The sequence below is a fragment of the Paramormyrops kingsleyae genome, chromosome 10 (assembly GCF_048594095.1).
Source record: "Paramormyrops kingsleyae isolate MSU_618 chromosome 10, PKINGS_0.4, whole genome shotgun sequence".
Taxonomy (NCBI): Eukaryota; Metazoa; Chordata; class Actinopteri; order Osteoglossiformes; family Mormyridae; genus Paramormyrops; species Paramormyrops kingsleyae.
In genome coordinates this window covers 13211999-13225519 of record NC_132806.1, presented here as the reverse complement: position 1 = coordinate 13225519, position 13521 = coordinate 13211999, and positions in this window count along the sequence as shown.

The following is a 13521-nucleotide window of genomic DNA, read 5'->3' as shown; positions in this document are numbered from 1 at the left end:
TTACGGCGATGCATGTTCGCTCCTTAAGATTAAACTCCATAATCCACAATCGTAATCCCCCCGGTGTCCGGTTGCCCTTTAAACGTTTAAATAAATCCGTTTACTTATCTTGTATTTGTACACATCTAATAGAAGAAACGCTGGATAATTACGCAAGGGTTTTAATTTTTCACTGAAGTTAACAATTACGACATAAAGTTACTATTGATTGTGTGTTTTGGTGTTATAATCAGTTTCTTCACACAGCAAAACACATGCGATAAAGCCGCCGCTTCAAGACCATCCTGTTCAGGTAGTTTGGTACGGATAGTACATAATGTATGATTATTATAATTCATCCGCTTTCCATAACTGCGGGGTCGTGGTGACCCTGGAGTCTACAGAGGACCCTGTGCAGGATAAGCAGTATGGAATATGGATGGCTGAATTACAAGTGGAACTGCCTGTATCAGTGTGGGAGAGCTCTCCTGTTCCACTGCGGACGGTAGTGAGAGCACCAGCAACAGAAGCAGGGTCCTCCCCTTTGCCAAGGAGTGTGGCCATCGTGGCTAAAGTATGTTTTCATTTCTGGCGAGTCTTGTGCATCAAAAACCAGATCTGAAGAATGCACATGAACACACCTGTTCTACTGGGTGTAAATTTTTCACAGGTTGGCCAACTTCTGGCTCAACTTCTATACCCTGTTCAGCAACTTTTAGAAAACCTCCCGTATGACAGAAACCCAGACAATAAATAGCTGACATAGAGCCAGCATTAGTAATAGGCTGTTTGGGGAAAAATCATGTGCTTGCATGCTTTCTTTTTTTTGTCTGTGTTGGGGTTGTGAGACGAAGGCTGAGACTTTAAGCATCACAGTAAACAACCGGCAGCTGCAAACTGTATATTTCAGCATCTAATTATGAAGGAGTAAATCGCCTGTTTGACTGTCGTGCCTAACAGCACCAGGTAAATCATGTTGCGTAGCAAATACAGAATGGAAAACTAAATATATCGCCTGGTGTTACTTACGAAGCTGGCGCTTAAATAAACACGAAGCCTGACCTTTCTGCAAATGTCAAGAGTATATACTTCAACCTAAAACATTATCAGCCACTATACCAAAGGACAGGCTTGATGCAAACAATTTGTCATTTTCTGTAGTTCATATCAACTTTGACTGAAGAGGTGCCGGTTTTAAATGTCAGATTTCAATTTTACTGGCCCCTGCTCCTGCCCACGTCCCCCAGAGATGAACCAGTTAGCTCATTTGGCTGTGAATCGAGGTGTTTTTAATTTCCCAGGTTGGGGACCCACTGATGATCCTGGGTGACTAATGTGTGGTGGCAGCCGGAGGTTGCTGGTCACGTCGGGCCCTTGGTGGCCATTTACTCTGCCGTCACACGATTGGGCAGCTAGCCACTCTCTTGGATTACACATGTCGTATATGTGTTCCTGCTGTAAACACCCAAGCGTGCACTCTGACATCTGTAAACTTTGCATTAAGAATCCTTATTCTGCTGCTTCAGTTGGCGTGTGAGAGTGACCAGAAGCATCACTATCAGCTCCGTGTTTTTACCATGTCTTAGTTAACCAATCTCCTGCCCCGTCTGCCTGCACCTCCTGCCTCGGGCTTAGACGACGGACAATGGCGCCCCCATGTGAGAGGATGGTCATTCGCGCCCACCTTTTGATACACATGGAGGCATGTACCCACACAGCCTCGCACCCTGTTCTGGCAAGAATTTTTATCCGGCTGTGTCTTCATTAGAGGATCGTCACTGTAAACTACCGTTTCAATTACAAAGACCTGGATTTCACTTCAGCACGGAGCGCTTGCTGTGTGCTGATTGGTCAGTCTCTTATCAACATGCATGTGTCACTAATGTTAATGTGAAACAGCTGGTTGAGTCTTTCAATCAAGGAAACAAACCAGTAAAAGCACAAGATGAATCAAACAATTTAGCCGTACTATTTACAAAATAGTTTGTAAAATCCGAAGTAGCTCATAGTGTCCCCCCCACATGGATTAGGGGGGCACCCTACCTACGCATCTCATTTTACTATTTATAAAGTCCTTGATAACTTGGATCAGGTGTTTGTGGACTAGAACAAAAATGTCACTGACTGTGGGGCCGCTGAGGAATAGGTTGAGGACCACTGATGCAGACCGAGGCTCCTTCTTTGACTCTCTCGATTTTCTTTGTCCATTCATCCCAAGGTCCTCTCTGCGGCCCATGCTGCCATCCTGACTGAGCAGATATGTCCTCATGAAGTCTCCTACTTCTCCAGTCCTCCCCCCCCCCAGATCTGGCTGCTCATCCATTACCCCCTCCAGTGACCCCTGGGGGGGGGTCATCCTGAGGTCATGCTTTCCGGTCATTCTCAACATAACTCCTGGGGGAGCCGATGCTTGATGATTATTTGACTCTGATTGCATGTAGATATCTTTGGTGTTTTCTGAAATGGCCCACGGAGGCTTGCAAGATCTCGGCCAACGAGCTAAGCTCTGCATCTGAAAAAAAAAAAGAAATCGATATTTACTGTGCAGTCGATACAAGCTCGAGCATGTAGCCTATCAAAAAAGTCATGCGTTCAAAAACAAAATGACCTTCAGTCAAGTTGCGTTTATTACGAATCCGTGGTACCTCCGTTCCTCATCTAGCAGTTCGGGGAACGGCGTGACCTTTGTTTTGCTTGTATAGAGGACAGAAAAAAATACTTATTGCCCGTTGCAGAAATGAAGGCTGTAAAATTCACAAGATTAACGGGAGGAGCTGCCCATGGGGAGGTGTGTACGTGTTGTGGACTCAGGCGTAAGGAACAGGGAAAAAGCGTGTGACCTGGAGTGTGACGCGTGCTGTGTGCACCACTTGTGATCATCATGCAGCAAGATGAGCCCTGGCATTAACCCATGTGCAAAATTGGAGGGGGGTGTGGAGGAGGGGGGTGATGGTAGTTTCAGGAGGAAAGAGAAGATGCTGAATGTGACAGATGCTTTGTTTCAGATCCTGATGACTTAACGGGAGCTGTGGCGGGAACAGGACCGTCGGGATTCCCTCGCTGTGTTCATTTCAGGTGCCGTATCAGGCCGGTTCAGGGCCGGCCGACTGAGGATGCAGCAAGGGATGGTTAGGGAAGCAGACTTGTAATTGGAAGATTGCTGGTTTGAATCCCCGACCAGTGAGGTACTACTGCCCCCTGCTATGTCACAATGTCACATATTGGTTAAATGCAGAGGACACATTTCATTGTTGTGTGTCATCACTTATCACACTTAAATGCAGACAGCTGGAGAATCGGGTTGGATGCAGGAGACACTCTGAGGTGGTGAAGCGCTTGCTGTGTTTCACCATTAAGGCGGCAGTTTAAGGTGTGTGAGCAGGTAACATTTTTGTGCCTCAAAGCTTCACAGGGAAGATTCCTACATTTTCTGCAGAAAAAAAGCACAAGGCCACACCCCTATGGGGCAGTCCCACATATGATTAACCTGACAAGCTTACCCAATCAGAATGGCTCTGAGAGGAATACTAATCAGAGTTGAATTGCGTATTTAACTATAAGTCAGTCTTCCTGACAGGCTGAATGCCAGATTATATTTAAAAACCAATTCCTTTTATGGCTTGGTCATGCTAATTAATCCGTGCACTTTTAGCAGTTAATTAAGCACGGGTACTTAAGGAGGAGGGATTATGACATACTCTGGCTTTGAAAGCAGCGGCATGCTGTCTGGAAAGGAGGCCAGATAACTTTGTGGGGCCTCTTACGAGTGTGAATGACCGACAATCTCATTGTCCGCTAATTAACTGGCCGTGGACCGAGCATACCCCCCCCCCCCGTCCCCGGATTCTGATTGCTCTGCCCTCAGCTCTCTTTTCTTACCGTCTCTCCTTCGCATGACGAACACAGAGATCTTATTTGATCATGGGGGCAGATGGTAAGGAGAGGCTGTGTGTGTGTGTGTGTGTGTGTGTGTGTGTACCGTTTGCATGCCTCTTACGGCTGTGGGTGGAATACGGGGGTGGAGGAGTGAGGGGGTCTTGATGCAATCACAAGGTAGGGACCATGAAATCTGTTCCGCCAGGTAAACCCCCCCTCCCGTGAATTGCCTTTCCCTTTTTTTTTTCCTTTTTTACTAGCAAATCCAATTGCGAATCAGTCCAAGGATAACTTTCACTGGGGGTTTCAATAAACTTGCAGAGAGGAGAGAACGGGGGAGGGGTCTACGAAGACGGCGAGATCGTTTTGCGGAGATGCGAAAGCCTGCGAAGAAGAAGGCTGCGGAAAGACGAAGGTGGAGACGGAGAAAGCCGCCTGTAACGCGGAGAGACTGGGGGCTGCTCTCCTCAGCCGGAGGCGAAGCGTCGTCTGGCCGCTTCCTCGCTGCGGCTGAAAGTCGCTCTCTGCAGAAGGCAGACGTGCAAAAACGATTACGCGCGTTAAGTCTCCAGGGCGGCTCCGGGAGCTGCTCAGTGCCGCAGAGATTGCACTGGAATTAGTCTGTAACCTGGTTAAAAAAATCAATTTGAGTCAAATGCAAGAAATTGGTCCTGTAGGACTCCCAGAGCATCGGGTGATAGTGACAGTAATTTGTTTTGCAAATATGGTGCGGTACGCTGGGCTGGGGGTAATAAGCCCCCCTGCCTTCAGTGGATTTCATTCAGGTGCCCCAGCTGGCCTTTTTAACAGTCATGGGGGAGTCAGATGGAGGACATCATGGACGCTCACTGTATATGACTGTCAGGTCTTAAATTACCAGTGTTGTGCAAGTGAAAGGTGGACAAAGTACACAACTCTATTATGTCAGTCAAAGTATAACTATTACTCCTATACAAGTGAAAGTTGTTCAGTCAAATTTTTACTTGAGTTAAAGTACTAGAGTACTTGATTTTAGAAATACTGAAATATAAGTACATTTTCTTTTTATTGTCAATGCATTATTTCATTGATGTTATGATGTACTTACCGAATCAACAGAATCTTACAATCTAACTCTGAAACTGAATGCACTGACTTGCTTGTAGAATGTGTACAATAAAAAGCTTGTGGAATATGATACAATGCATATAGAAACACAACTGAATCTACAAAGGGACATCCGTTGTCATTTTCATCTTCTAATTTAACAGCCCCACCCCACCCTCATAAAACAGTATGGTAGTGTGACACAGCTCAGGCAGTGTATGTGTGTGTGTGGGTTTGCATAGATCACATTTGTGTACCAAATTGTCCCCGAAGTGTAGTAAAACCTGAAATTTCCATACTTTTGGGAACATCTTTTGAGGTCCCCATTTGGATAACCTCAGTTTTATAAAAATCTGTGAATGCAATTAAAAAAGTAAAAATGCCAAAAGTCTTGTATTTGGGTTGGTTACTTATGGTTAAGGTTAGGGATGGGTAGGGGTTAAGGGTGTCGTGATTGGGATTCGGGTTTTTCCCATAGAAGTGAATGGACGGTCCCCATTAAGATAGGAAGACCAACTTGTGTGTGTGTGTGTGTGTGTGTGTGTGTGTGTGTGCGTGTGTGTGTTCATACAGTACATGTGTGCATCAGGCAGACAACGGAATTGCTGTAAATGCAACTTCCTCAGAAAATAAAAATGAAATAAAACAACCAACCTAGTTACACACCTCTACCTTTATAACAGCCCAACACTGACAGTAGAGGAGTACTTTACTGTGATTGGTATTTCTTCTGTGACGAACAGAACATAGCCTGTCGCATTTTAGAAAATTTTAGACGTCAAAGCTATGCTTCAAAGTAGTGAGTAATGAGAACCTTCACAGAAATGCAGTGTACTCAGAAGTACAATATTTGTCTTTCAAATATAGTACAGTAAAAGTCATGTTTCCAAAAACAACTGATACTCAAGTAAAGCACAGATACTTGAAAAATGTTCTTAACTACAGTACTCAAGTAAAAGTAATTCGTTACTGTCCACCCCTGGTGAAAGGTGAGGGACAGACACCTCCGCATTGTTTGAACAAGCCATCGCCTGCCGACCGCTGTGATCCCGGCGTCCGTCAGCCGCTCAGGGCTGTCCGTCCTACTACCTGACTGGGTACTAACAAGCTGCCAGCAGCAGTGGAGGATTCAGGACCTGGACCTGTGCCCAAAAAGACGCAGACTGTTTGTGCACATGACACCTCAGGGAGGCCCGGTCTGCTGGAGGCTCTGGGAATATACAGAGGAACTGGCTGGGCCAACCATGGGGGTCAGTAGGTGGCGCCAATGAGACAGGGGCCATGGGGAATCCTCTAGGAAACAGCAGGAAGTGATGTCATTTGTTCTGAGAAAGGATGCTTGAATTAAGATAGCTGTTTACGCCAACACATTTCATTTATCCAAGTCTTGTTTGCGGGTCAGTCCCCCTGGTATTTGTGCCTGTTTCTCGCTACGATGGGAAACTTGACATGGAATCGCAGTAATGGGCATTGCCCTCCCTCTGCTCTCCTCGAATGGGAATGGGGGGTGACGGGGACTCCTTTCTCCTTGTTGGTTTACCAGGGCCTGCTCGGGTGGAGCTGTTTAGCAGATCTGATCTGATCTGGAGAAAAAGGTTGTTTTCTGTGCTGGTATCACTGTGTCAAACTGTCAGCTTCCCACAATGTGCTTTCTACATATCATATCTATGTATTTTAACTTTGGAAAATGTTAATTAAGTTTAACAGCTACCTGCCACCCACTTTTTTACCCGGAGAAGGGGGAAGCGCTGAGAGGCTGTGTCTCCGTGGCGACAGTGCCGACACCCTCGACTGCATTTCAGGGTGGCGGGGGCCTGCGGAGGCGTGCTTCTCTGCCATCCCCCCATCATCGTACCCCCGGGTCTCCCGTCTCCTCTTCCTCCCACAGACTTATTACCTTCCCAACTCCTCACAGGCTCCCGTTGTCATGGTGACGAGGGCCCCGGTGTGTACCCCCGATTCCGAACTTCTCTTCTCGACAAGCAATTAGTGTTATTTTGTTAACAGTGATTGTCGGTACAAAGTTTGCTCGGTGCGCCTCCCCTGCTCCCGGGTGCACCTTCTCCGGCGCTCCTCTCCGGCGCTTCCCTCAGGCGTATGTCACGGACGCCTCAGAGCGTGGCATGGAGCAGGGTTACGAACCTTTCAGTCGCATGCTACTGTCTGCTAATAGGGCTTCATCTTTTTCATGGTGAGTTTTTTTGTAGACTTTGTGCCAATCTACTGTAATATGGTACCCAAGGTACAAAAACAAACCTTTATAATTCCATTTTAAAGAAAAAAAATGCATATTTAAATACATAAAACATGTATATTATTATTGTATTGTTATCATTAGGGGTCTAAGCAGCACAGCTGATGAATCACTCCTGTTTTTTTGGTTATGTTTAATTCTCAGTGGAGAAATGACCAGTAATCAAATTAGAAACCTCTTTGTTTTCATTTTGGAAAAGCACAGATGCCGCTCGGAGCAACCCGTAGCCTTCACTGCATCTTCTGCCTCATTCTTGACACTCAGAGCTTCATTAAGTCGCTGTTCACTGTATACAGCTCCGGTGGCCATTGATCCATTATAGATCTGTCACAAAGTATCAGTTGCACAATTGGTTGTTCAGCGATTGCTGAGAAGCGGGACCATTGTTAGACCATCCATGCAATGTGCTGTTTGGCCACATGACAAACGGATGTAATCATATATTAGGAACTTTACAGTCGTCGGGAATGAATCCCATTCCGCAGGTGGGCTGGGAGCAGAAGCGGCGTCCGGTCCGGTGAGCCTGCAGAGGAAGATGCTAATTGAACTCTCCTCTGACACTCCTCCCCCCGACCCATGGGGGAACCAGGCCTGTGTCGCAACATCCATGGAGCTGCAGAAAGGCTGGGAGGCTCGATATCAGACTATTAATGTTAGCTGGAGAAAAATGATGGCGGAAAGGTCAGCATGGACTTTGAAGGAATAAACAAGTGCAGAGCAGTGATTTACTGTAGCAGCAGAGTGCTTTTATGGAGGGGGGGGGGACGGGGACACAGCAGCATGCGGGGCTAAGTGTCACCATGCCGGGGCTCATGGCACATTTAGTGATGCTGCCTATGCTTCCTCGCTAATTAGCCTGGAGGAAAGTGACCTTTGCATTTACTGCAGGTCGCTGCGGAGGAGGCCGGGCTGTGGGGCAGTTGTGGGCAGGGCCGCCGCACACACGGCAAGTGGTGAAGGAATCGTGCCATAAAGAGTGGGTGTAATGATCACTGGGTGGCAGAAGGAGCAGTTTGGGACAAAGCCAGTCACATGAGCAGAGTGCTGTCTGAGGGTCATGAGACACACGGTTAACTGGGCCCCAAGTGAGTTACCAGGCTGTGAGATTCGGCCGATGACACACAAATGTCAGGCTGCACCCGAAGACGCCGGAGTGGCTCACAAAGCTTCCGGATCACGTTGGGCTCTCACCTTTACTGGGACTTTGCCTTTAAAAAGTGCACGTTCTTCGCGTTCCTCAGCAATGTGGAGCTGCTCTCACAGTCAGGCATTTCGTTCTGCAGACCTCCGTGTTCCGCTGGAGGCCGTCAGCTAAGCTTTGTCCTCCGATGCCTCTGAGCTGTCGGTACATCAAAGCTAGATAAGCCACGGACTGGGGCCAGAAATTATAGTTTGTGCCAGCCTCTCATTCACTGGGTAAAGGGTACAGTGCAGCTACAGTGGTAGCCTTCAGAGACAGTGGCACACGTGTTCCTCGTCCTCCTCAGTGCCCGCAGAGTGCGTTCTCCCCTGGGAGCTCTTTGGGAGCCTCTTCTTTGAGGCGAGACTGAATTACCAGTTTGAGCCACTCCAGTTAGACGACCAGGAAGCCTCGTAACCGGGGCAGGGTTAATGCTTCCCAGTGGACACTCCCATTAAGGGCAGTAGGCTGAAGTGTGTGATGCTGGTAGCCAGAGATGGGGGAGGGGCAGGTATCCTCTGAGAGTGACAGGCGTCGTCAAGGAGCCAGGGGGGCGAAAAAGGGGGGGGGGGTGCATTGTTATTTAGTAGATGCTTTTATCCAGAATGAAGTACTCTGATGCACCAGTGACCTGATCACAGGTATGTCGCTGTAACCCTCACGCTCCACCCTGCTTCCTCACACTGCTCGTCATCAATGTGTCTCCTCCAGTGGCAGGAATGTCCTTCACTGCTTGTCTCTTGCAGGAAAGTCCACATGCATCGCCCTCCCATTGCTGTGCCCCCCCCACACGTTACTGAATCACTGCTATCTCAGTGTACTCAACCAGAAGCTGTGCATTACAGTTTCCAAAAAAAAAAGACATTCAAAAAGCAAAGCTCCTGCCTGCCCCCTCCCTTGGAGGCCAGGGCTGAGCTCTGAGGGAGGATGGAGATAGATTATTGGGGGGGGGGTAGGGCTGTATTTAGTCTTAGAGGAGCCGTTTGAGCCCTCCCCGCAGTTGGAAGTTGAGGGAAAGCTGTAGAGTGGGGGGTTATGAGATGGGCAGACCTCAAGGCTTTTCTATCCTCCCACACTAATGAATCGCTCCCCAGTTGACGGGGGAGGGAAGACAGACACTGAACTGGCGAGGCATCGAGTTTCAGACCAATGGCGCTTCGGATCTGGACGCGCCAAACTGGGTTCACGGTTTCCTTGTGATATATCCTCTGTTAATATTTTAAGGTTTGACTCCAGATGATTCACTGTTTTAATATTGTATCACTTCCCTCAAGTCTTGGTTATGCTGGTGAAAAAAATGAAAGATAGGAGTAGCTGATATGAATTTAATTACGGGCGGGTAGGATGTATAACCCTGTGCCTGCCCCCACCCCCACAGTTACTGCCTGACACCTCAGTTGTCGTTAAATCCTCTAGACTCTAATTTTTAAACCAGGGAAGACTGGTAATTTTCCAACAGAGCAGTCTGCTCACGCTGTTCGTCTTCTGACGCGACTCTCCATTGACACCAAGAAGTCTTGTTTTTATTCCCTGGTTTCACTCCCCCCCCCCGAATAAAGCCCCGTTTTTTCCTTCTATCTCTGTGCCATGTGATTCTCTCTCCCTGAGCAAATCTTGCAACCCATTTATGCGTCTCGATATTATGCTAAAGCAATTCAAAGGGAGGGCCCTTCTGAACAGCACAAAAACACAACCTCCCCCTTCCAGGTTACGGGCAGACAGCTTACTGCTCCATTCTTACCCCCCACCCCCAAATCTTTGCCCCTTTTCCATGTCAAGACGCTTCCTCCTCATTTCTTTTTCTGTGCAAATTTTAAGAACCCGGCTACAGCTGTCAACGACTGCTGATACCTTACATTGACGTTTTATGTTCTTAATTCAGAGTTTTGATGGGATCACTGACACAGCAGATGCAAAACTTGATCCTGTCACAAGTGTGTCTGGAAAAGGAAGTCATTCTTGTACTACGGTATCTGAGCATCCAAACATCGCTTTCATGACGCATTGGGGACCTCGTTGAGCTCAGCTGTCCGTCACCATGAAAAGCGTAAAGCTATTTGCTGCAGCACGTGATTTGGTATAAATGCCATGTGAGGAGAAACACCTCAGCAAGAATCAGAGAAGACACTGAAGACACAAACTGATTAAAGGCAATGCTGTTTCAGCCCTCAGGGAAGTGCTTAACCTGAGGCATTATTCAAATGTAATAAGGTAAGCTGCTTTGGAAAACTGACATCTAGAAAACAGATATTAATAATACGAGCAATAAAAGAATAAAACCAATGTTGGTGTTGTAGTGTGGAGTGGACAGCCAGCCCTGACAGATAGGACAGGTTCTGAAGCGTCTGGCTGAATGTGGGTCTGGGGGCTGTGAGCGTAAGCAGCCCTGGCAGGTGGCACTATGAAGCTGTCACAGAACATTCCAGAGAAAGGGTGACTTGTGAAACGGGATCAGTCTCCATGGCTGTGTAATGCTGGGGGGGGGGGGGGGGGCAGTGGGGAAAAATGGAGGGAATGAAACTGCTCAGTGTCGCTCATCATGAGAGTTGTGCATGTTTAGTAGCGTATTAGATAAAGTGCGAAAGTGTTCGTTCCCATTTCTGAAGCTTCGCTTTAACATCTCAGATGGATGACGTGGATACCGGCCTGAAGTTTCCCCTCTTCTCTGTGGGGACCGGCACTCCTCGCCTGGCAGCCCGCCGGGTAGATTTAGCTTTGCTGGGACGGGCGTTCCCCTCGGATGAGGCAGGCAAAGCGTCCTCCGCCTCTCCGTGACGACTAGCCGTTTTTATCATCTACAAACCCACTCTGTCCTCGAGGAGATCCGACCTCCTCCATCCTCAACACAATCGCAGTCATAGAGCCCCTTTTTATATCTCTCACACATCCTCGTCTAGACTGAAGTTCGTTTTAGGTAGAAATCTCTGGGTGGGATTTTCCATTAGAAATAATCCTGCTCCTGGCTGGTGGGATTTTCCATTAGAACACTGTTTGCGGGGCTGAAGATAAACCCAGAGGTTTGCAGGAGACTGTCTAACCAATAGATTGCACGGCTGCTTCTATGTCATGCCTTTTTGAGGATAGGTTGCTACGTTGATTTATTTATTGGGTAGTTAAATCACAGCTCTCAAGCCCCCCGCCCCCCGATTCTGTTTACGTGTTCCAGCAGACTTTGAAGCCTCCGCAAGCAGTTATGAAAGTTGTCATTTTGCTGGGCCGCTCCTGAGTCTTGTCGAGCTAAGAGGCCAAGCCTTAGAGGTCTCCTTCAGAATCCTCACTGGGATTCAGCCTTATTGAAACCAATTAGACCCCCCACACTAATGTAACCACCCCCTCCCCCGTCATCCTCCAGCAAAGTGATGTCCGGCTATAAAAATGGATGCTGTGTAGGAGGCACGGTACGGAGCTTCTGTTCTACTGCACGTCAGTCATGGTTTGCAGGTTTAGGGAACCTTCTTAGAGCCTACAAAGGGGTGTATACTTCCAAATGACACAATGCCTCTTAAGTTGGACAGCTACAATGAATGAGGACACCCAGGAGGTCTTCTGGGACAACCTCCTCATTCCAGCCCCCTCTAAGAAAACATGGTGATGAATCCCTTAAAGGCAGATCTGGCACACCGCTTAACATCACTCTCTGGAAGAAATGGCCTTGTTATACACAATACCTAATCTTTCTGACGTTTGCTCACTGATATCAGGTTTTGTAAGAATAATCTCCTTAAGCTTTCAATTAACATCAGGCTCAACACGACATGCCAATATCCCTTCTGGGTCACCCAGTCCTCAACGCCCCCCCTGCTCACTATGTTCACTTTGAAGGTGGAGAGAAAAACCACAAGGTCCTGCTTCTCCATGTAGGAGGTGACATTTCCGTAGGTGATAGGGGAACATCAGTGTTATCAATCTGCTCCATGACTCCTCTTTGCTGCTCATTGAGTTGCACATGCCGCATCTGTACCTTGTGACAGCTGACATTTTCCTGTGACAAATCAGAATGTCTCAAAGGACCACTCTGTTAAAAAAGTGTCAAGTCTTTGTTAATTCTGACCTCTCGTTCGTGGACTGAACCAAAGCCAGGGACATGATTTAGCCTGATTTGTACAAGCCTTGACCAGGATAAATCTGTCTAACTTTGGTGCTTATCTTCAGAGCACAGCTGTTGGTGCATAGCTTCTGTAAGTCCATCCCGCCAATTCCTGAGGACCTTTGGGAGAACTTGATGCCTATCATGCTGGACGGCCTTACAAAGTTGTGACACAGGAATGGCTGTCATGCTGAAATGAGACAGGAGCATTCAGTCGGGCGTAAGTCTTTGTCTAACTATGGATAATGTCTGTCTAATATTTGTGAAAAACCACTCGTGTGATCCCAGGAGTTGTGCACCAATATTCTGTGGAGAGATGCCTGAAACGGGGCCCTCTTGATGAAATGCCCTGTAAAAACTAAACATTTGAAGCATCAATCTCAAACACACAGACAGAGATGTAAATTCTGCCATTGACTGTGAGAGAGACAATAACTACAGGTCAGTAACTACAGGTGTAATTTGGTTGTTGACATTGCTGATAAAGATGGCTTTCACACCCTGGGAGTGACATGCCTTCTTTATACTAAATAAAATGTAATTATTGAAATTTCATGTTATTTGTCCACTTTGGTTTCTTTAGCCTAACACTGATGTTTTGTTACATAGCCCTTAACATTGAGTCACATAATATGGGCACATTCAGAGTATTCGGGAAATCACAGCACTAGAAATATGTTACTTTATTCAAATGATCCAGCAGGATGAATGTCTGCACTAAGGCCATACGGTGGATTCTCTCCGGACCAACTGCCTTTGAAGGTAACTGCCCTTAACGGCTTTAGCTTTACTCGCACAGAGCTGCAAACACACAGAGCTGTGTTTTGAAAAGCATGACAACATGTGAGGCATAGAGCTACTCAGCCATGTTGAAAATAACAAACAGAGGCTTTGCATTTGTCGTTATCAGGACCGTACAGCCGTCGCACGCCGCTCCGGATTGGGGGCTCCGGTAATGGAAATAGTCGCGTCGTTTAATACTCGCTTAATTTTTTCTGCAGAATTTCTGTGCTATAATTATCATTTTCAGGCGATAATCGAAGATTTTGAGTCTTCGTG